This window comes from Ursus americanus, chromosome 7 (assembly GCF_024610735.1).
Source record: "Ursus americanus isolate L20-20 chromosome 7, mUrsAme1.1.p, whole genome shotgun sequence".
Taxonomy (NCBI): domain Eukaryota; kingdom Metazoa; phylum Chordata; class Mammalia; order Carnivora; family Ursidae; genus Ursus; species Ursus americanus.
Window position 1 is genome coordinate 11380637 of NC_142133.1, and position 24360 is coordinate 11404996.

General features: G+C 50.2%; 1 protein-coding gene across 11 annotated transcripts in view; it reads right to left on the reverse strand.

The window, feature by feature from the left end:
- The window catches only part of INPP4A (inositol polyphosphate-4-phosphatase type I A), a 131448-nt gene that overhangs the window by 101419 nt on the left and 5669 nt on the right, over positions 1–24360 (reverse strand). For 2 of the 11 annotated variants that reach the window (XM_087863317.1, XM_087863318.1), the window contains exon 1: positions 11216–14254. The exons of the other annotated variants lie outside the window; for them this stretch is intronic. The gene's annotated coding sequence lies outside the window, so the exon portion shown is untranslated. Of the gene's footprint in view, positions 1–11215; positions 14255–24360 lie in introns of those variants that run through there. 11 annotated transcript variants of the gene reach the window in all.

A 24360-nucleotide genomic window follows, 5' to 3' on the forward strand; every position in this document is an offset into this window, starting at 1 on the left:
CTGCCATCAAATCTTGACTACCCGTGGGTGGATTAAACATTTGTGGACTCGCCTTGGTAAACCATGAGAAGGTAGTGTATTTGTGGGAAAAAACTGAAACCATTATAATTGCACTCCACAGTTACTTGGAATTCCTGGCAATAAAGCGGGACACACAGGGCCCCCTACGAAGCAGGTCCTTCCCCTCCAGGAAGAATGCTGCTTCCTTGCTCCCCAAGTACCCCACTCCAAGTAAAGAAAACAGGGAGCTGGGAGTGGGCTGCTGAGCTCACCTCTGCCCCACACAGCCCTGTCTGCCACAGCCATAACTATTTTTGGTCATGCAATGAAACACTGACACTTTAAAGTATAAAAACAATATATCTGTAAAAGTTCAATGTGCTTCTAAATTTTACATGTAACTTTTACCAGATTAAACTCATTCTGTATTACATTTTGGCTCCTTTTGTGGTACCTGTGGTTTTGCTTTATCCAAGGCCTAGCCTCCGTCTCCGACCTCATCCGCCTTCCTGGATGATCAAGAGTTGAGTTGCAACAGCTAGGGGGAGAGAGATGACTTTGGTACTTGAAGTACAGCCCACGGGGTTTTAGAAGGCTTTCTGTAACCTGGAAATCTGACGGGCTAAGTCTCTGACTTACATGAAATCCCTTCCACGGCTCTCAACACACAGCGGATGCAGTCCAAAGCCCTTCACCCGGCGTGGACCAGTGGCCCATCCACCTCTCCCAAGCTTACTAAATGCCACGCGGCCGGCAGTGTCTCTCCAGCTTTCAAATACGCATCTCCATGCCTCTGCTCCAAGGTCCCTCTGTCTAGAAGACCCTGCCTGTTCATGTTCTTGTGGGCTTGGGCTTGACAATTCCTACTCCTGCTTCGTGTCCAGTTTAAATAGCAGTTCCTCTGTGAAGCCTCTCCCACACCCAGGCAGAAATATATACCCTCTGCTCTTCATGACACAGCCCTCTCTATCGCCGTAAAGAAAAACATCTTTAATACACTCTAAATCCCCATCTCCCACAAGCTCCTCAAGGGAAGGGACTGAGTCATCTCCATCTTTAACCCTTCAGTGCTCAGCACAGGGCTGACCCAAGGAAGCAGCCCCAAAATAAGCTTTTATTAAATGATTAAATGACTGAGAAACATAAATTTTGCATCTCCAGTGCCCCAGACGGGTTCAGTACATAAGAAAAATTATTTGGAAATGCTTTTTATCAATAAAATAGATGTTTCTTAGAAGCCATGACTCCAAAATAATGAAACCAATTTTCCTGCTCCTCACTTAGGCTGACGCCAATGGCAGTGTGCAAAGAGAACATATGAACTGCCAGAGACGTGGCGAACTGCCTGGTTGAAATGGGTCTGCAGCCTCCCAGTCCCTCACGGAATACAAGAAGGCTAGGAGCCTCGTCTGAATCTCTCCGTCACTCAGCAGCCAGGAGATGCTGGGAGGGCCAGTTACCCGCTCCAGCCCTCAATGACATCCGTGGAATGAAGGGTGACACAGCACCGGTCAGGGCTCATCTCACTGCAGGCTCTTCAGAGCATGGAGATCTCCACACACCTCCAACTCCAACTACCTTGGAGGACCTCCTTGTGTGTAGGAGTCCTGCTTAAAAAAAACAAAACAAACAAAAAAGCAAAAAACAAAAAACCTGCCACGGACCCACCAAGCATCCAGAAGGATGGGAAATTACCCTCACCCGGCATGGACACCAAAATCCACTCGGTAACAGGGTGATCTTGAGGCTAACAAGGTAATATTAGGGATTATAAATACACAAAGAGAAGTAATGGGAGACTAAAATAAAACCACAAGTGATTTCAGAACCCGTGTGTGTGGCCTTCCATACCGGCCTAGTGAAACTAATGCATGCTTTAGAAGAAAGGGGACACAGAAACATACATGTCTGTATACGACGGACAGACAGACCACCCCCAGGAGGATGCACAAAAATGCTGGGCCCCCTGGTTGCTTCTGGAGAGCTGAACAGGAAGACAAGACAGAAGCCAGGATTTTTCTCTCTATACCCACTTGTCATTTTTGAGTGATGCCACAGGTTAAGGTACACCCTCATAGCGTGTAACTGTATCAGACCTATAACAGCCTCAAACAAGTTTGGAAACTGCCCCCCAGTGAGTAAACTGTATCTTTCCCAATAACATGTCTTTACTCTCAAACGTTTCACTCAACTCCCTGGTGAAGAGGGAAGTCAAGATAGTTTAAAACACAGATCACCTTTTTAATGCCATGTGAGCTTGGGTGGTCATTTAACAGAAGTGTCACTTCCAGCTTCTGAGAAACAAGTATGCTAAGCCCCTCTGTTTCCAAGGGAGAATAGACAGACTGAAGGACAGACATAAAGCACCCCATGCACTGTGCAAACGGGAGCTGGTGCACCTCCTGGACCTGAGCTGGACAGATGAAGGAAGAACGAGTGGACGAACACGGGGAGGTGGGACAGTCAGTGGGCCAGGAGTGAGGACGCTCCCGGCTGCAAGGTGTCACAGGCACCCACTGAGTCACTAAAGCTCAAGAGGCAGCAACCAGCCTTGTGGCCAGGGCCTGGCCTGGGTGAGGCTGCTGACCACAACGCAGGGTCCCTAAAGCAGCCCACCATGGCCAGTGCCCACAGCATACGGGGGAGCGGAGGCAGGAGCTGACAACTAGGCTGTCACCTCTCGGCACGGCACCTATGATGCCCTCCCTTCCTCCTCTCCGTGAGGAAGGCCGGGAGCCTGGGCTCAAGATCCAGCCCCGGCTAAGCTGCACATCTTCGGGCAAGCCACTCGCCCTCGCTGGCCCTCAGATGCCTCTTCTGTGGCAGAGGTACCTCAGATCCCTCGTCACTTGCCTGTTTCTACAGATGCCTTATGCTGAGGGATCGAGGCCCACCACAAACTGTCAGCGAAGCTTGGGCCAGGGCTGGGGGAGGAGACGCAGGACTCCACCACAGCCTCCCCCTCACAAAGTCACCATCCGCAGGGCAAGGTGACACATGCAAAATGGCTAAACAAGGAAGAGAATGCCTCGGCAGAAGCAGCTGGAGAAGGGGCAGGCGTTTGCACCAGGTCCCTTTGCAAGAACCACCTGGTCCCTTGGGCACTTGCCACAGTGCTTGTCTCTCCCATTTTGGGTCAGCTTCCCCGCTGGGCTTTGAGCTCCCCCAAGGAGTTTATTCTAACCCCATCCTCCCCACCACACCCAGAGGTGCTGGGGGCAGGGCCCTGCACGGGGGCTGGTAGCGAGCGCCTGCTGTAGGCATCAAGGCTCTGGGTGCCGCTGTGTATGTTCACACCACTGACCTTTCTGCTCTGGGCAGGTTTTGAAGGAACTGTCAGGGGGTGCTGGGTTCAAGTACAGCTGCGTACGTTGCACCCTCCTCCCCTCACCAAGGACCCCACCCGTGGCTCCAACTCACTACCGCCAACACCCCACAGCTCTCTGCTGATGTCCAGGGGCGGGGTGGGGGAGAGGTGGACAGAAACAGACTAAACAGTCAGTCCACTTAGCAAAGGCCGAGCTCGTCCCTGGTTCCCGAAAGCTCAGTCTGGAGTTTTAGCCTCTGAGAAGCAGCAGAGTCATAGGCCTAATGTCCAAAAGCACCTCACCATCACCCACACCTTCATCCGCAAGAGTTTAAACCTCTCAGACGGCCTACCGGGAATATTCCAAACGTGACAAGATGCTGACAGAAATCTTAAATTAAAAAAAAAACAACTCCCACCTGTTAGATATTTTAATTCTACATTTTCCCCTGATAGCTTAGTGAGATTGCCAAGTTAAAGGAAAGATGAAAAGCTTTTCAAAACAAGTATTGTTTTAACCCCACAGGGTCATTCCTCCTTTCCTCCTACACAGAATGGCTGTAAAATCATGAAACAGTGTCCCTCACAGGGCTTAGGTCAGGACATCGCTCGCGCTGGCCATCTGCTGCAGAGCCACGGACACATGTATGCACACAGCTAACACCCGTGGCTAAAACTGTTTTAATGTGACCGCAAATCAAAAGTTTGCCCAAATCATTCTGGTTTCCGAGACTACAGATCGAGCTGGTTATAGCAAAAATGAAACGCATGTTGAAACCTATTCAAAGAAGGCCAGTGAAGGTTTCCCTGGAAATGTCTTTCAGCTCCTCCTACAGCCTGGCCCTGCACCACACCTGACCAGAGGTGACCTCCAAAGAAGTGACCACCCAACTTACCACCACTTCTTCCACAGTCCTGAAGTCACACTTCTTTCCCTTCTGCTCCTTAAGTTCCTGGGCAAGAAGGGAGAAACACCCCAACAACCCTCCCTGCATGGGCCCGAGGTGCTGTGGCAGGCTAAGGATCTGGGCTCTAGCTCCGGCCGTGCCTCCCAATGGAGCGGATGGGAGGGGCTGTCCACTCAGCCCACCAGGCAGGCCCTCCGCTCCCTTAGAGCTCAGAACTCGAGGCAGGTGGGCTTCCCCCTCCCCTTTGCACAGTGGGTGCTTACAGGCACGATGGGCTCCAGTTAGGAGGCATCCAGATGGGGGTCATGAGTGCAGGAGACACCCAGAGTGGGGCCCACCTGTGCCTGATCAGCTCCCAACTCTCCCCACCCCCACATCCCCAAGTCCAGATCTGGGCTCCTTAAAATCCAGGGACGTGTCAAGGCAAAAAGTAGGACTCTAAAATCTCAAGAAGTGAAAAGAAGAGGAAAAGGGGGAAAAAGAAAAGACTGAGGAAAGTCTTCGTGGCAGCCACAAACCCTATGTGTGGTAATCAGTTTGACCTGCCAGTTGGGTTATTCCCCACAGACTCAGCCACATGTGACTCCTTTTTATGTTCAAGAGGAACATGATCTGAATAATCAATGTCATTAAGGAGCTTTGTGGTTGTAATTCCTAAGCTCTTAATGAAAAATAAAGTAGCCTTTGTAATCAGGAAGCAAGCGGGGCTTCCCTGTAGCTGTCCCCCTCGCCCCCATCACCACACCAGGCACCTGGCAGCGCTACACCCCTGGCCACTCACAGGATGCCTGCTGCACACATGGCCACACCCTGTTGCGGGGGATCTGGAAACAGCTGCCTGGGCGTCGGCCTCGTGCGGGTCCCATCCTGAGCCAATGCTGCAGTTCTAAAGCACCCAGGAGAGTGCCCAAGCCAACATGGCAGAGACTGCTAGGGAAAGCAGGGGACAGGGGCATCGCAATTCTAAATAGAGTTGTCAGGATGGGCCTTACTAAGAAGGGGACAATTGAGCAGAGACCCAAGGAAGCTATGAGAGCAAGAAAGCCATGTGGGTATTTGGGGGAAGAGATGCCAGGCAGAAGGCAAGCCAGGACAACCTGCCTGAAGCCGGAGTAGGGACAGTAGGAGGAGATGAGTTTGGCGACAGGTATGAGGGCAGGGGAATGCCCTGTGGGGCCTCACATCCATGAGGAGCCTCTGGAGGGTTCTGATTTTGCTCTGCAAAGTCCTCTGGCTGCTCTGCTAGAAAGGGCACGAGCAGAGGCGAGGGCAGGGAGGGGGTGATGCAGGGAGGGCAGATGCCCTGCAGACGGCACAGTACTGAAGGCAAAGTGAAGGCACAGGGAGAGGAGATGTGTGTGTATTTGGAAGATGGAGCCAGCAGGACTTCCTGACAGATGATAGAGAAAGTGAAGGGCTGTCAAGCACACTTCTGAGGCTTCCCTGAACACCTAAGTAGCAGAAGGAGTGTGTGGTCATTTGCTGAGTTGAGGAAGAGCGGGTGAGTACAAGAATGACTCTGGTCTGGGACACGTCACGCGTGCAATGCTTAGACTTTCAGAAAGGCAGTGGAGACGTCTAGACTGGAGCAGCGCACCGAGGAACTGTCCACCTGTGGGAGGTAAGGGAGCCACCAAAGAAGCGAGCAAAGCAGAGGTCCCAGGACTGGGCCCCGGAGGTATCAGGGAATAGAGGAGAAACTAGCCCAGCAGACTGAGTGAAGCAGGAGGGCAATCCAAAGTGAGGGGCTCTGGGAGCTGTGGGGAGAACGTTCTGAGGATGTGGGAGGGATCGAGGAGCCATAGAAGGATGACTGGCCACTGCTGGGAGGCAGGATGGCCTCAGAGCATGCAAGTGGTCCCTGTGCTGGTGGGTGGTCGGCACAGGTGCCATGCAGGCTGCTGGAAGCAAGGCCAGCAGCAGGGAGGGGTGAGGTGAGAAGAGACGAGCGGTAGTACAGGTTTGAGGAGAAGGTATGAAATGACCGCCCAGGACAGGGCTCAGCCAAATCCTGCTCACCGTTTGTTTCTGGAGAGTTTAATCCCACACAGCTGCATCCAATTGTTTCCCTCCCGTCTGGGGTGGTTTTCACACCACCAGAGCAGAGCTGGGTGGTGCTGCCACGGAGCCTGGATGGCCCACAAAGCCTAAAATATTAACTATGTGGCCCTTCCCCGGAAAAGCTGGCCAACCCCTGGGCAAGGACAGTGGGGCAATAGGCCCTGGGTGCCAAGTGGTCCCACCCACGCCCTGTGGTTGTGAAGTCAGAGACCCGTCAATGTGGCTGTGTCCTCTCCAGCCACAGGCCACTGTGTTGAGACGCCCTACCACCAGGGTGTGGTTTTGCCAAGTGAGCCGTGGAAGGGAGAGAGGCCAGGGGCCTGTTCTGTCAGTCACCGTCAGCCACTACGGCCACAAGACGTCCCCGGCGCGAGACAGAGTACACTGCATGAGTGCACGTGGCCTCGTTTCACCTTCCAGCCTGAGACGCTGGGGGCTGAGGCTCCGCACGTCAAGAGACTGGCCCAGCGCAGCCATGGGGATTCAAAACCGGCTGGCCCGGTGTGGAAGCCCAGGTTCCGAAGCCCCAGGGCCCAGCTGCTCCACCCCAACCGCACCTAACGCAAAGGGAACAAAGGTCAATGCTGGTCCCGCCTCCACATGACTTTACTGGGGGGCAGGGGGTGGAAAGCACGCTTCCCTGCTTCTCGAAAGCCCCCAGCCGAGTGTAAGGTGCAGCCATGGTGGAGAAAGTTGCAGCACGGTCTCTGTCCCTCCCGAACCCCCAGCACACCTCCTTGCTCCAGGCTGTTCACAGGAGTTCTGCAGGGCTGGCTCCGTGTCTGCCATCTCAGCCACGACTCCCAGAGGCATCCTGCAAGCCGGAGTTCCCAGTGAAAGGGGTCCCTGGTGACATGAGGTCCCTGCTGCCCTCCATGTCCAGCCATGAGTCCTGCATCTGGTACGGTCCCCTTGTGAATTCATGAAGGGTCACAGACTTCATCCTTCAGCATTCAAGACTGTGTTGTTTCGGGGCACCTGGGTGGCTCAACTCTTGGTTTTGGCTCCAGTCACGATCTTGGAGTCATAGATCGAACCTCACATTGGCCTCCATGCTCAGCGGGGACTCTCCTTGCGATTCTCTTCCCTCCCTCTCCCTCCGCCTCTCTCTCAAATAAAAATAAATAAATCTTAAAAAAAAAAAAAAGAGTGTGGTCTTGATCCTGAACCCAGTGAGGCTTCAGTTTATGAAGGAGAAATACCACAGGTCTCAGGCCCAAAAATGTGACCCACCAGCCTTACCCAACACGGTACAATGCTGGTTTGGGTTTTAGTCCCCTCCCTTACTTTATCATACCTCCCTGATGGCACCTTCAGATTTTCTGTTCTCTTTACTCAGATGTCAAAATTGGGGTGTCTCACCTCCTTACCATAAAACCTCAATATTTTACTATTTTCTAATTACTATTTTCTATTTCTATTTACTATTACTACTATTTGCTATTATTCCACTTATTTAGGGCTATCGCATGCTACATTAGTTCATGGTCTCGTTGCATTGGAAAGTGAACAAAGCGCTATCATCGATAAATACTTTAAAGCTTAGTTTTGGAATTCCACAAAGATAAGGTTGAACTTCTGGGCAGTTCAATCAACAGGCTGCATTCCAAAAGCCCATTTATAAGTTATTTGGAAACTAGAAAGTATTTCTTTTCATATAAAATTACCTTTAAGATGGCACTTTAAGTTTCTAAGCTAATAGGCAAATGCCTGTTTTTTGTTGTTGTTGTCTTTTTTAAAGATTATGTATTTATTTGAGAGAGCATGAAAGAGAGAGAGAGAGAGAGCACAAGGGGGGAGAAGGGCAGAGGGAGAAGCAGACTCCCTGCTGAGCAGGAAGCCCGACGCGGGCTCGATCCCAGGACCCTGGGATCATGACCTGAGCCAAAAGCAGACACTTAAGCACTGAGCCACCGAGCGCCCCGACAAATGCCTATTTAACTCATTTGTTCTTCTGCTATTTTAAAATAAGGGAAATGCTATTATAATACAAGAAAATCAAGTAGGTGTTTCCATGTGCCTATATAGGAGAACATCAAATGTGAGTGGATGTGTGCCAGGTATATGCAAAAACATATTACTCAAGGAAAAGAAAGCTTTACATCAAACACTCCGATGCTAATCCACGGAGGCTGGGAAGAGACTGCTCACATCCAAGGGTCGAGGACACCGATGACGCTGTGTCCCCACTGTACCTGACATCACCACCTGGTGGGGGCCGGTCACTAGCACTGCCTACGGGTTCTCAGTCTTAACTGGTACAACAGACACGGAAAGGAGAAAGGAGATAAGCACATGGGAAGATCGAGGTAACAGAGTGGTGACCGATAAACAGATGAAGGAGAAGGTGGGGAACGTGCAGCATGGGCTCCAGGCATCCAAGGGGAAAACGAAGCAACTCTGTCTCCCCCGCTCTACTCAGAGAGGCTCAGGGTGTAAAAGCCTGCCACGATCACTCAGCGCAAGTGTGAGACAAGCATGTAAAAGAGAGATGGAAATAAACCTGTGGGGCCCCATCAGAAAGCACGCAGACGACACTGTCACCTGTTGGCACCCCCGTCACTGCTGTGCGTTTGGTGGCTGGTCTCTCGCTGGGCAAGGCCTACCTGACGTAAGTAAGGAAGGGTGAGTAAGGGGCTTTGTGGAAAGACCTGTGACGCCTGCTCTGCCACTGACCAGCTGGGTAGCTTAACTCTTCTGCACCCCAATTCTCTCATCTGTAAGATGGGAGGACGGACACGCATCCCTGAGGGTGTACAAAGATTAAACAAAATGGCGCACATGGAGACGGAGCACAGCAGTGAGCGCTCAGCAAGGCTCCATTCATGCTGATGGCTTCTAATTCATGCCAGGGAATGTGCGTCGCCCCACTGGAGCCATTGGGCCCTGGTGCACCATGAGTGCTCAACAAGGTTAGCTTAAGAAAGCACAACAAGAAAGGTGCCTTCCTGAACATCTGGGGAGAGGCAGGAGCAAGACTTGTGGGGACAGAGTACAGACTGAGCAGGTGGGTAGAGCCGGCCTGGACGTGGGGCCAGATGATCAGGCGGAGGTCGGAGCCCCAGAGGCCAGACTGCTGGGCAGAAGCCAGGGCTACCCCGGGAGAAACTGCAGGCAGAGCTGGGGGCTCAGTGTGGCGAGCAGGGAGGAAGCAGGCTCCACGCTCTGGGGAAGGAGATAAGCCGTCAGTTATCGGGGACTCTGAAGAGCTGCTGAGGTGGGTGCAAGAAGAATGAGCTGAAGATATGGAACAGACTCAGGAACACGGACTACTGTCAATTTTCACATTATTTATAAAACATACATATAAAGAAATATATAATACACATATCTGTTCCCATTCATATCAAAGACAACTTTCCTCAGTCCACAATAGTGGAATGACTTTTCAAATGTCTGTCCCCTGGCTTCCCGGCCCTGGACCCCAGGCAGGAATGGTTGTTCTGTTTGCTGTTCTTTCCCCTCTGCCTTCTAGACTGCCTAGCACAGTAGGGATTTGATTGATGTTTGTCCTGTCAGTGAGTCAACCACTTGCACATCTCCCAATGCACTGCTTCTTTCAGGGATTAACACAGTCCATCCTAGACGTCACCTGGCCTTCTTCACGTGACTTCTCCCTGGCTGGGACTGGGAACTCACACTGAGTAAGGATTCAGCACACGTGCTCTTGCTGGGCCATCCGTGCTGGGCCATGCTGGGTAATTTTCACCAGGCTGTTCTACCATCGTTGTACGGATGAGAACGAGGCTGCCCAAAGCCATCCGGCCACGGTGAAACAAATTCATCCACTCAACAAACATGTCGCTAACAAGTTACAGCCACGTAACTTGCCATGAACGTGACCCCAAAGCTCTTATTTTTTTCAAACAACCAACGTAACAACACAGGAAAGTGACAGGGCCTTATCTGTTCATCAAGTGCATCTCCAGCAACATCAGAAAATGGACCATACTGCAGAGTCAGAGAGAAGAAAGAACCACAGCCACCAAGAGCTGCTCAGCCTCTCCAAGCCTTGGCTTGCTCCTACATCCGTGAATGTCCTCTGAAGGCTACTGCGGGACACCACCGCACAGCCCATAGGAGGGCAAGTAATGCGGATGTCCACCTTCTAATCCCTGGAGCCTGTGAATGTTATCTATATGGCACAGATTTCGCAGATGTGATTAACTAAAGATCTTGATATAGGCAGACTATCCTGGATTACACGGGTGGGCCCTAATTCCAATCCTAAATGCCCTTACAGAAGGAGGCTAAGGGAGATTTCAGACAGAAGAAGGCCATGTGACAGAAGTAGAAAGAAGAAGTCACAGAGAAGATACTATACAGCTGGCACTGAAGACGGGGGTAGAGGGACATGAGCCAAGGAATGCCAGCGGCCACTGCTGAACCCCTGCCGTGGACCCTGGGACACTGATTTGAGACTGCTAGCCTCCAGAACTGTGAGAGCATACACTTCGGTTGGTTTAAGCCACTGAGTCTGTAAGAACTTGCTAGAGCAGCCCTAGGGAACACTAATATGGGGATTAAATGAGGGGCCTGTGAAGCAATCGGCAAGGTGCCTGGCACAGTAGGAATGGAAGCAATCTCAAACAGTGAAGGATGGTCCCTGCCACCCTCCCCAGACCACCAGCTGGTCTTCACAAGTGCTGTGAAGAGCTACAGCCCTAGGCTGCAATTATCCTGCTTACATTTTTAAAAAGTCCTTCATAGTCACCGCTTCTCGCTTCTCGATTGCACCCCCACAACCCCCCAGCGGAGTTTCCCAGGCTATGCAAGGACTCTTTGCCCCTCCCATATAAGTACAACATCGCCACAGGCACTTTGTCCTAAACACCCAGTACAATTAACTCAGATATTCACAGGGCAAGCTTTGCTGATGTCTCACAGACTAGACCCTCCTGGCCTTAGGTGTCAGGAGCGGTCATCAGGACCCCCTTACCTTGAATGAACACAGCAGGAGAACTTGTTCCAGCCACAGGCCCTGATGGTGTGAACAGCGAACTCTACCCTGCCAGGGCCAGCCCAGGAGAAGGGCCAGCCGGGCAAGCAAAGCGGTGGTTACCGTTTGGCCCTCTGACCCCTCCTTTTCATCTCTTCAGCCCTGGCACCATGCACCCCCACACTTGGTTTTCCTTCTTGAGGGTTGAGTCCCAATGTCGAAACGCACAGTGTGCAATAATTCCACTTCCTCCACTGTCAGTGGCCTCCTCCTGGGCTCTGTGTGGAGGCGGCAGCACGATTCTGATGGCTCTTCTGCCTCTCCTCTGCCCTCTTTCAGTTTCAGAGTCAGGACTGTGCTGCCCCAGGACCCTGCCCCTTTGACTCGGGCCTGCACAAGATTTGAAGACCATCCCTTCCACCAGGCTAAGCAGCCCTTAGCTACAAAGGGCTCAGGGCGGAGCTTCAAAACCTCACGAGTATTTTAGAGAAAATATGAACAAAAAGAAGAAGCCTGTTCACTTCCTGAAAGCAGTCATCTGCTGGCCCCGGAGCTGCCTTCTTGGCTCCCTTTCTCCTCTGACCTTTTGCAATAGCTGGGTTTACCCAGCAGAGAGAGACTGGTGCCCTGAGTTAGCTGACAGCCACTAACGGCGCAGAAAGAAGACTGAGCCGTGGCCAGAAGAAAGAGCCACCTCTGTGCTCCTTGGCCATGGGCACTGCACGCAGCAGACCCCGGCGGCTAAGGTCTAATATCTGCCAGCCCTTGGCTCCCCTCAACAGAGGCCTCACGGCTGGGATGTGTCCTGCTGAATCCTGCACAGGGGCTGGTAAGCAGCCTCACAGACACATACCTATGAACCCTGTGGAGGTGGGCTACCCTCAAGTCCTGTTCTCTGGAGCATTCCCAGGGCCAGTGTGGCAACAGTCACTTCGCCAGTGCCTGAAGTCCCTTATAGAAGCGAATGCTAACAGGCAGGCTTGCTGGAGGAGCCCACCACTGCCCCCCAGGCCCAAAGGTAGGGCGTCCTCTGCCTGTACAATGCGGCCATGTGAAGTAACTGCACGCCTGCTCCACCGTGGTAAAGTACCAGCTGCCTCCCAGATTTGGAAGCTCACAAGGCCCATCCAACATGACTCCAAGACGTATATACAATGCCCATGTCCAGGCTGCTCCCTTCCCTCCTGCGTGCAATGCGTGGTGGTGGGAGCAGCCGATATGCTGGGTGGGAACGGCCAGCACCAGCCCCAGCCAGACCGTCAGATCTCCAAGTCTGCTCTGTTCCATAAGCACTGTGCTTTCCCGGTCCTGGCTGTCAGAGACTGGAACCATCGGCAGCACCTAGCTCGGACCTGTGGTGGGCCCTGCAAAGCCCCGTGGAGCCACCGTTCTTAAAGTTGGGGTCACAGGTGGCCTTGACCAACCTCATTCAGGGTGCTATGGGTTGGTTTAAAAGGTCTGTGTGTAACTAAAGGTAATATTTTAAAGAAGCGTATCTTAGAAATAACATCTAACCATTAGCTGCCCTCCACTCCCCCAAAGAAAAAGTTACAATCCAGATAAGAATTGCAGTCAATGGGGAGGAACTTCCAAATGTCACCTAACCCCATGCTCGCCTTCCAGCCAGGACGATATTCAATCCATACCTTAGATGGGTGGGGGGCAGAGGGGCAGCCTCTTTGAGAGAACTAACATGTCAGTCCCAGCGCAGGCTGGGAAGGGACCACCATGCTCAAGAGAGCGCTGGTTGAAGAATCTACAGCACAGTACCAAGATAGAGTAAGGGGAGAGGGGGAGGGGGACAGCGACAGGGAACGTGATACCGTGGGCAGGAAAAAAGTGTTTAATGTGTGCATACATAACATCTGCTGGCATATACATAGTAACTTGGGAAGAATACACAAAAGCACGTGGCATTGGTGTCTCTAGGGAGGGAATCTGGGCAGCTGTGGTAGGAGGCAGACTTTTCCATATATCCCTGCTATAGCTTCTAATTTTAAACCATGAACAGGTATGCCTATTGTAAAACATAAAATGTTATCAAACATGTCCAATGAACCTGAGGACAGGCAGGTTTTGAGGACTCCCACCACGTCACATTAGTGTACAGCCACTAATAAGAAGGGAGAGGATTCAAAGGGGTGCTTCTCTGGGTCAGTGTCACCCCAGCAGGTGCAGAAATCGACAAGGCTGCACTTGCTGCTGGCAAGGGTCTCCACCGCCTCGCCCCTGCCAGCGTCCCTTGCACTCTGGCCTCCATCTCCCTCTTCTCCAGCCTTGCTCTTCTGCCATGTTTTTCTCCCTGACTATACCCACATCACATGGCGTGGCGACGCTTATGCTCGCAGTCCCGGAATCACAAACTCTTAAAGGAGGGGCATGTTTTAGCACGACCACAAGCCCTGTCCCCATCATCTCTCACTACCAACCCCCTCCCTCAGCCGCTGGCCAACAGGCTTGACTATGTTTTATGTCTACACTGCACCCCATGTGGAGACCCCACAAGGTCATAGGAAGAGCACGTATCTGGAGGAGGTGGGGCCAACCGAAGCTGTTTCACTGCAGGGAGAGGACCCCGAGACACATAATATTTGTTTCCAGAAACCCATATTTCTGGGGTTCTTCATACTGCAACACTTTCTTTTCTTCACAGCCAGCCCAGTTTTCACAGGTGGCCTAGAATATCCTTCCCTGGTCCTGTTTCATTTCCATCATTTCACAGCCATGGCTCCCCGGCCACCACGGTGGACTCTGGGGCCTTGCATCTGAGTTCCGTGAGCTGTGATGCCCACGCCACGGAATGGGAAGGAGGGAGCCCCTCTTGGCCCACAAACCTGGTCAGAGCACAGGTATGGTTACAAGAACAATTACCATTTAAGAAAGGGTCTCCTCAAACCCCTAAAAATCGCTTTTGTCATTTAAAATAATGATATAGGCAAAACGGACTAAAAAGCTTTTAAAAAGTCTGAAAAGGCTCCTGAGCGGGATGAAATCCCAAACTTGAAAAGGGCCTGACAGACCTCGAGCCCCTCAAGCTGACCCTACCTCTCCTGAGCCCCCTTCCTGATGCGTTACCCCAGTCCTCCCCACACTTCTCTTTTGAAACCCCCAGCTCAAGCTATCACCCCCACCCCTGACACATAACTCTCCATGAAGTCCTATGATGTCCCCAAGACCCAAGAGAGGAGGAGGCCATCCTCCCTGTGCACCCCATCCTACCGGGCTTCTCTTTTAGTTCCTATGATATCACACTTAGAACCCCGTGCATATGGAAAAAGGCTGATTACATTTAGAGAGAAAAAAATCCAAGATGACCAAGCCCTAACAAGGTGTGGCACCTTCCTCCCAGAGCAGCAGAAATGCCGGCTAGGTTCCAGCCAGCTAGCTTACAGAGGGCACAAATGTGTGCAGAGGACACAAATGCCAGGGCACAGCGAGGACATATCAAGCATAGGGGCACAAGTTGTCAGTTTTGCTTTCACCCTGAGAACCGACTGGTGCTATAGCTGTGCTATGAGCTCTGGTCTCACTTCCCTCTCCTAAGTGAGACTGAACCCCAACCTGACCTCTGGGAAATGGGCTGTCCTCCCAGGGAAGGCTGAGGTTTTTCTTGCACTTTCGACAATGAAACGGTAGCTTTGTCCATTCATTTACTCGAAGAACATTGACTATACACCTATTTTGTACCAGGCACTGTGGGGTACTCTGGAGAGACAAAGAAAACTGAGCTACTGTTTCTGCCCTGAAGGACATTTATGTCCTATGACACCCTAGATCCGTTATGTTCACTGGGCATGTCCCCAGAGAACAATCTTCACAAACGTGAATGCCACTGTGGGACACAATGCCCACCCCATAAAAGCAGTAAAGCAGAATTTAACATTTTAAGTGATTCCTCTGGATCCCTAAGGATTTACTGTCAAGGAGCTACACACCCAGAAGGAACAGGTAAGGGGGCTCCCAAACCGGGGGCGGGGGGGGGAGCTGCAGGTGAGCCAGGCACTCAGCCCTGCACGTGCCAGCCCTTCAGGGTGCCTGGAGTAGGTTAGCTTACTTGGATGCCGTTTTCCTTTTGGCGGCCTGGCACACATCCCCTAATTACACTCCATTAGTGGAACTGCGCACCCACCTCTCTCAGACCACTCAACTTGGGGGCGCATGTGGTCAAAAGACCCAGGCCAGGCAAGTGGAGTACTGAGTTTCCCAGCATCAGGGGCGAGCACCTGACCCACGTCCACTCAGTGTCACCCCGTTCCCTGGGACAGTCCAGACCGGCACCGTCCGTCTTGTCCACACTGAGCGTCACTCCCACTGGACAAAGCACTGCTTGAGTACTACACAATCCTGACCTAGGACTTTATTCGGGTGTCTGTAGGCCTGTGGCGGTCACCATCTTGAACTCAGATGCTGCGCAAATGCCTGCTATGTCCCTGGCAAGGGTTCCCAGGCCAGCAGCCACATGACGTGTGCTGACGGCCACTTCCTACGGTCAGCAATGCTTTCAAAAACTTCGGCCTTGTCTGCACTTTTCTCCCCCACCATAGTCCCTTGAAGGTGCTTTCCCCTTTAACAATGGGAGATGAAACCTGGAAATCAGAACCACTTCCCTCCTGGCCGGGGCCTCACTTTCTCCATTTATACTGCAGGCTGAGGGTGTCCCAACGGTCTTCATTTCCCCTGAAAAAGTGCAGCATCTAATTCACTGAGGCCAGACACCCACGATCGGCACCTGTGGAATGGAAAGGCAAGTTCCACATAACACATGGACCAGCACAACCATGGAGGGGGAAGAAGAGTTCTAGGGAGTTTGATGGACAACCCCCTTAAGTAAAATATTTCACTCTCAAACATGAAAACAAACAAAAAAACCTACGTTCATACTGAGAAAGAACTGGATGGCAAAACCATCTGGAAGAGAAGCACCAGCTCAGGCAGTCATGATTCCTGCTGGGATCTGAGGAAAGATGCTATGCTCAGGCCTTGCCTACAGCAGCCACTCCTGGCCTAGAGAAGATGAGAAAGGGCTATCTGATAATCCTTGCCTTTTTAAAATAAGAAGTTAAATTTGTTTAAAGGCTTGGAAAAATTACTACAGATTAGCAAATTTCCATCATTAGTTTTGGAAACACAAAAAGAAATTTCCTTATTTCAGAGGCATGAATTCAAAGAGTGCTCCTCTGTAAAAATTCTTGAATACATGCGTGTCTACACCCCTAAGTCCCAGGAATTCTAGTCAGACAGAAAACAAAGCATGGCTCCTCAGGGGAGTTCAACTTCCTGTAGCCACTGCCTTGCCAGGGTGTGTGTGGGTGTGTGTGTGTACATGAAAGATGTGTTAAGTACCTGCATGAGCGGTGTATGTGAGCACGTGTGGTGTGTGAGCACTCATGACAGGTGTACGTGTGGAGCTCATGCGCTGGATTGGGGTGGAAGGGAGAGGATGAGGACAGCTGGCCTGGCCAGCTTTACCCAGGTGTGCAGCAGACAAATGCTTATACCCAAAGGCTGGCAGGCCAAGGAGAGCCCAAACCTTTCCTACCATGCCTATTCCTTGGTCTGACACCTGACCATTGGAGAGGCCCTCTTTTGAGTTTAGGAACTGCCAGCACATATATCCTTCTTAAAATCCAAATGCCTCAAAAAGAAGAACACATTCAATTTTGCTAACACCTAGAATAAATTGATTAGATCCCTTTCATCCAACAGAGAGTGGACACTTGGGATCACCGTTCTAAAAGGAAAAGCAGGACAAGGAAAGAAAAAGACAGGATAGAAACACAGACCCGGGGCTATCCCCAATTCAGCTAGTGAGGCTGGCCCTCCCCACACTTGGGGAGGGGACCTGTCTGTGGCAGATTCAAGGCAGGAAAGGATGAACCAGTCCTGGAGACTGTGGCAGGGAGAAGCTCGTCTGCCTCCTCCTGGCCTCCTCCCCCCCCCAACTCTAGGCGCCCTTCCCATTCAGAGCATCTTGTCCAGAGGCCCTCGCCTGGATCTCACATGCTGCCTGAAATCCCCCACCCAGGCAGCCCTTCCTCTGGACACACCTATGGGTCCAGAGGCAGCAGAGGGATGACTGGTGGGAAGCAGCTCTGGGACATAAGCCTCGGTACTGGCCCTGAGAATTTAGTGCAGAACTCTGTCTGCCATTTCTGTCTTTTAAATGAGGAAATGAAGGAACAAAGGGATCAAGTGACCTCTTTCAGGCTCTTGTATGAAAGCAATGTGGAAGTCAGAAAGGTCTCAAGCTCTCAACTTTTTAGTTAGCTGTCCATGCCTATAGCCTCCCCAGAGGTTTCCCCAAAATTCTGACAACATTTTCCCCAAAAGCATAAAAACTCACCTTCCAAAAAAGACAACTTGCAGAAAAGACACAGCTAGTTGCCTCCAATGTCTATTCTTTGCTTCCTCCTCTGCAACGGGCCCAGGACCCTGACGTTTAGTTGGCACGGGGCTGTCTGCCTCCCTTGCAGCTAGCTGTGGCCAGGGGCTTGGTGCTTGCCAGCAAGGTGTACAAACAAATTTGCTGAGGAGTTGTTGGGAAGTTTGCCTTCCTCCAGCCTGGTGTCTGGAAGGCCCGTAAGCTGGCTGCACCTCTAGCCGCCACCCTAGACAGGAGGCTCTGGGCCTCACTGCAGGGAAGGCAGAACGCAACCTCCGACTGCAAGAAAGACATGCCTGTCCTGAGTCTCTTTTCCTTCAGATTGTTTCCCATTCTGTGCAGCCAAATGTTAATCCTAACAATTTTATCATTCCCTACTTACATCCAATGGTGGAAAATGTCACCATCCTGGAATGCTGCGAGCCAGGGATAAAGAAGGATACCATTTCAGACTTAAGTTCATTAGCAATCCCCTTTTTCCAGAAGGAGTCAGGAATAAAGCATTGTCATATTTACCCTCGGCTCAGGTTAGAGTGAGTACATTCTCACTAGACCTTATAAGCATAATAAGATTCATTTTGTTGTAGGGTTATTTTATAAAACAGTTTCTCTCCAATATAATCAACATTTATAATCCTAAAAAAAAAAAGGCAACCAATCCTATTTCTAGGCCTGTCTGAGCTGCAAGCTCAAAAAGCTTTAATATACCAAATTCCTGTTTACTGCCCCAACCATTTAACGGCTTGGCTTGCATATTTAGTGCAGACAAGTCTAGGCTAGGAGGCAAAACAGCCCCTGGTTTTATTCATTACAGTTAGTCCATTAAATGCAATTCACAGTCTAAGCCACAGGCTGCTAGGAGCCACTATAAAGATGGGTACAATCCTTAACAATTTACAAAGCAGCCAACCTGTGGGTCTATGATACTGGTCAGACTCTGTGATTCCCAGTTCCAAGGAATGACACGGTGATCACTGCCCTGGGATCTAATATCGCATCTCACCCTGTTGGGAAGGAGTCTGTTCCACGACGGTTTAGAATCCTCTCTGCTGGGGCGCCTGGGTGGCACAGCGGTTAAGCGTCTGCCTTCGGCTCAGGGCGTGATCCCGGCGTTATGGGATCGAGCCCCACGTCAGGCTCCTCCGCTGGGAGCCTGCTTCTTCCTCTCCCACTTCCCCTGCTTGTGTTCCCTCTCTCGCTGGCTGTCTCTATCTCTGTCGAATAAATAAATAAAATCTTAAAAAAAGAATCCTCTCTGCTACGGAAGGGGCTGAGGCAGTGTTGGCTGACAGGGTGTCCTGATGCTTCGTAACCACCGACTTGGTGTAACATCGGCATTGCCGTCTCAGGAAGCACCCCTTCTCTCTGAGCCACTAAACCAACCTGCAAAAGGTTTCTCACTGCTTCACGAACCGTCTGCTGGCTTTTCTCCTCTCTTTGACCAATGAGGTTAACTCCTAGCTTGGTAGAGATATATGACTAATTAAGGCATGATTAAATAATCGAGTTGACTCAAAATGCAAACATCTGTCTCCCTCCCGTAAAGTTATTCAAAATACCATACGGTTCAAAGGCGCCTACAACGATCATCACGAACCACGTATCTTAGGCAATCACTGATACGTTGCCGACTCCGTGCAAGACAATTTGCGCTATCCAGTAAGACAGGTTCCTGTTCTTGTGGGCTCTGCAGTGTTTCAAGGAGAAAGATGGACAAATGAAGAATGTGACAGCTTTCAGCAATGGAAGCAGCCCTGACATGTGTTCAGGGCTCTTCCTGGAGGGACAGCATTCATGCAGTCATATCCATTTGACGCTCTGTCGTCAATTCTTTTTCATCACTTTATGCTTTAACTAATAACTTTAAATCCACACACCCTTTATGTAAAAGGTCAGGAGTGGATAATAGGAAATAAAATAGATCAAAAACAGGAAAAGGAGGCCAGAGAGAGGGAGGTGGAGAAGTCAGGGAAGGATATCCAACTGCTAGAAAGAGACAATCCAGATCCGAATAGCTGTGTACAAATTATCAGGGGAAAACATCATGAAGTAAAGTGGCCTCCATCGGTCCATGGAAAATGGCAAGGCTTTGGGTGTCAACATAAAACCTGTAGCTGTACAGGGGGACTATATGCAAAGGGCCTCAGAAGGGGTGCAGGGTGGAAGAGCCAGAGAAAGGCACCGGGCACTCTACGGGACCAGGAGGAATTTGGTCTGCATGATACACAGTCAGCTTCGACCTCCGTGGACACATCCAGGGTACCGCAGGGTCTCTGACACTAAGAGCGTGGACTCCAGGAAGCCGCTGCTGAATCACTGCAGAACGGAGCCAGAAAGTGAGAGAGAGGCAGGAGCCTGATTTCCAAGGTCACTTCCCTAAATACTGTGTATGTGTGTGGGTGTCACCCAATGCCAACTTTACCCATGCAGCCCTCAGGCACCATCACAACTCCGCTTCATTGTTGGATTGCGGGCCAAGGGAGAAAGAAATGAGGGACTCGCCTTCGCTAGATGAACGAGGAAGGAAGAGGCTGGATTCAGGCATGATTTTTACCAACTCACTGGCAGGTTAGGGGCAACATCCAACTGTATGCTTCTCTTCTGCCTTGGGTGGGCACTGTCTACCAGCAGGCTGTTTCCCTAAGGCCAATCCACTCACCCATCACTCTCTCCTCTTCAGAACCAGAATAACAATGTTTGGAAGATTCTGGGGTGTCTTGACATTTCTTGGCACACAGCCTCATCTTAATTGGGCTCTATTATTGCTTTTTATCAGCCATTAGATTATCACCCAATTATGTAATCATTTTAACATTTGTATATGCAGAACACAGCCAAAGCAATGAGTAAGAAATGTGAAAATACTCAACAACCGTTTCACACAATCACAAGTTTTTATGTGCTTTACAAAAAAAAAAAAAGTGTCAGTAGAAGGCTTAGCTGGGTCAGTGACCACCTCACAAAACTTATAAGCCCAGGCCCCTCCCACTTCCCTGTTCCCCCTCTGCCCACATCCTTCTCTGACCTTTGCTGGCAGTCCCCTCACAGAACCTTCTTCTTCTGCAACATTTCCTCTCAGAGATACCCTGGGCAGGAGTCAGAGATGGATGTACTCTAGCCTTTTGAATGCATTTTTTTTTTTATGGCGGTTAGGCTTTTAATGGAGGGAGACAGAAAATTCATCAGTACAAAAGAATGTTTTACATACTCATTAGCGTAGTGAGTAATGTAAATTTAGGAATACACAGTGTGTTAAACTTCAAAAACTACAAAGTTTCCTGCAACCTAAGATAATGGAAAAAGCTTCTTATGTTTTTACCTGCCACTTTTATTATTAAAGTTCTAAAGGGGGGGGGGCACGAAAAACTAATAGGAGGCTCTTTTCTGCTGTAATTCAAGAATTCTAATAATGTGGTATGGCAATGACTGTAGGGCAGTGAACTCTCCCCAAAAGGAAAGTTTTATATAACTACATCACAAACTTTAAAAGTACTGTTATAACACTGCTTGGTAACAGATGGTGATGGCACTTAACATGGTGACCAGTGAATAATGCACAGAACTGCTGAATCATTATGTTGTACACCTGAAACTAATATAACACTTCGTTAATTATACTTCAATTTAAAAATTCTTAAATCTTTAAAATGTATTTCCAATAACATATAGGCAAAATGAGTGGCTTAATAGTTTGCAAGCCTGGAAAGCAGCTAAGATATCTCATCCTAGAGAATTTTCAAACATTATAAATCCCCTTTTTCTTCCACAGAGAAACTTTCTAAAGCATGGACATGACTTCAAGGATATTGACAAAACAGAACACATTTTTTAAAATAGGGGCAAAAAAAAAAAGGGGGGGGGAAACAGAGTTATCAAGACCATAAAATTGAGAGGAAAGATACTGAGTCTCCTGCAAGATATAACTTCCCAACGGCACGGGTCCAGAGCACTGCAGCGCACAAATCTGCTTACGTTATTTAACTCTCACGACCCCCTGTGGGCCAGGCACTTCCCCATTTCCCAGATGAGAAAGTTGACTGAGGTTCATACCCAGCACTTTTTCTTTCCATAATCCAATCTGTCCCCCTCCAAGCCAGACACAGACACCCCAAAGAGATTACTACTTTGCGACACAAACCAGACTAACACCTGCATTAATGTGTAACACGTGCATCCCAAAGGCAACCAAAGGTAACTTGGAAGGTGTCCTGTTCCTGTTAAGTCACAAAGGATTGCAGGGGAATCCGATGGGGCCAGCCTCCAAACAAGGTGGGTCTGGATACCAACCGATCTCTCTGTCTCATTCTCTCACCCTCTCTCTGTAGGTAGACAGGCTGAGCCACCCTGTGAGGAGAAGGATGGGTCAGGCATCCAGAGTTAACTTTTAAACCTCGGACAAATCCATATACTCCCTGCCATCGCGTCCCCGTCGCTCAGAGGAGCCCTGCTAAGGATCCTCAGCATCATCAGGAGGCTCTGGCCCAGGTGGTCAAACACTAGAGGCGAGAAGCCAGAGCAAGACCACAACATCTAACATCTTTTGTCCTGCTGCCTTCCTGGGCTCCAGCTCCATCCCCACCGGCCCACGCTGCTAAAAGTCTGCTTGCACTTCAGATCAGCGGTTCTCCATCTACAGCGAGTCACAGACCCCTAAGGTTCAGATGAAGGCCAGAGGCCCTCTAGCCAGGGAAAGGCCCTGTGTGTGTGTGTGTGTGTGTGCGCGCGCGCGAGCGTGTGTGTGTGTGTGTGTGTGTGTGTACATGGCCAGGGTAGCCCCCTCCTCTCTGTGCTCAATCTTCAGATTTGACACATTTTTGCCAAAACCCACAACAGGAAACACTGACATTGTAACAATACCCAAACACACACCACATGCAAATAACTACATGTTTTAACCAAAAAATCCTACCCTTCCTATAAGTCATGTATTTGCATATTTTCTATTTTATTTTAAAAAAATGTTTAAATGCTGCTTATAATCTCAAATTGATTTCACGAACCACTGCCATTTGAAAAACACCGTTCTGGACCCTTCCCACTCTGTCTCCTCCTCGGGTGCTCTTCCTTCCTCAGCAGTTAGTACTGATGTGGGACAGCAGGGTATGAGACTGCCTGGATTAAGATGAATCCTGAAAAGTCAAGAAACTCTGGTAATACCTTGGAAAGCCTTGGAAAGTCAAGAAAATCTAGAAATATCTCTGCTTACTAGTTTCTCGAAAAATCTGGAACAGCAGGCTGTTTTGAGCTCACAGATTACACCATGAAGGTGGCTATTTCACTTCACCTACACTTAAAGTTGGAGCTGTACTTGCAAAAGGGAACGATGAAGCAAGTCACACTGGGCAGAGCCAGAGAGAGCTATAAACTGCCACTGAAAGTAGTCCCTTAGGCTGTCTCCAGGCCAATTCCTTATGCATTCCCAAATCCCTACTAAATGTACTGCTGGTTTCTTCTAACTGAGCGAAGAGTGGTAGAGTAAGCAAACCCTACCCATCAGAACCTACTTCCAGAATGGTTCTGGAAAGTGAGTCATAAGGGCCTGTCTAGATCCTCAGCGGCTGGACGCCCATCCCTGCTGGGCCAGAGACAGAACCTAGGGCTGGGAGGTTACCATGTTGCTTCCTTTAGTCCTACAGGGAGGATGTGGGCCACTCTCAGAGGGGCTGGAGGGGCTGCAGGCACAGGGGCTGGGAAATAGCCTGGCCAGTAAACTGGGGCACATGCTAGGTGGGGCATGGAGAGCAAAGACACCTACAGACTCCTGTGTTTACACTATGGGCTGACCACCCAACACTCACTCCCCCTTCTTCCTACTCTGGGAGCAGTCCTTTCTGGATTCAGGAAAAGCCAGCCCCATCTTCAGCTGAGGAATGGGGGTGGTCTTGATTAGACTAAGAGCAAGTCTCACACTTGAGCTTGCATCAGATCACCTGGAGGGCTTGCTAAAACACAGAGTGGTGGGCCCCATCCCAAGGTTTCTAATTCAGTAGGCTGGGGTGGGGCCCAAGCCTGCACCTCTGATAAGTCTCAGGGGATGCTGATGCCGCTGGTCTGGGGCCCAGACATGAAGGAACACATCGAAGCCAATGAGCACACAGCATTCTCACAGCCTCCTGACCTGGGTCCTGGGGAGACCACGTGGTCTCACTGCTCCCACAGACCAGAGGGAGGGCTGGTAGAGGCTGTGGTTAGGGACTGGCTGGTGTCAGGAGTGGGGAAACACGCAGTCCCACTGACCATAAGGACCATCTCAACATCATGAGGGGGCTGATTCTGGGATGATACTAGCAGTGATGGTTGTAGAGAGGAGAAGAATCTAGGTCCTTGATGAAACTGCAAAACTGTTGATAGAGTAGAACTCCAGTTCTGTGAGATAATAAATGACCTTATTGTTTACTTGGCAGCCAAAAGCACCCCGACAGACACACCCCACAATCCAGGGAGACTCTTGAACCAGGCATCCCTATTATCTAAAAGGATCCTGTTCTCCAGAAACATATACTTGCCTAAGTGTATTTCCTTCACACTTCCAGAATTTGCACACCTAGGTCATCCTTCTTGAAATTTCTAAATAGTGGGTTAGAGAATGAACCATTTGAAATGGAAGCCAGGGCAAGGGAAGGAGTTCTACCTCCTGGAGTGAATGAATTTTATCAAACAGCAGCTGATATCAGCTGTACAAGAGCTATGGTAGGGGCGTGGGGAACAGGAAGAGAGGCAGAAGATTTCAGGAGACCTCAGAATTCTACCTAGTAAGTGCAAA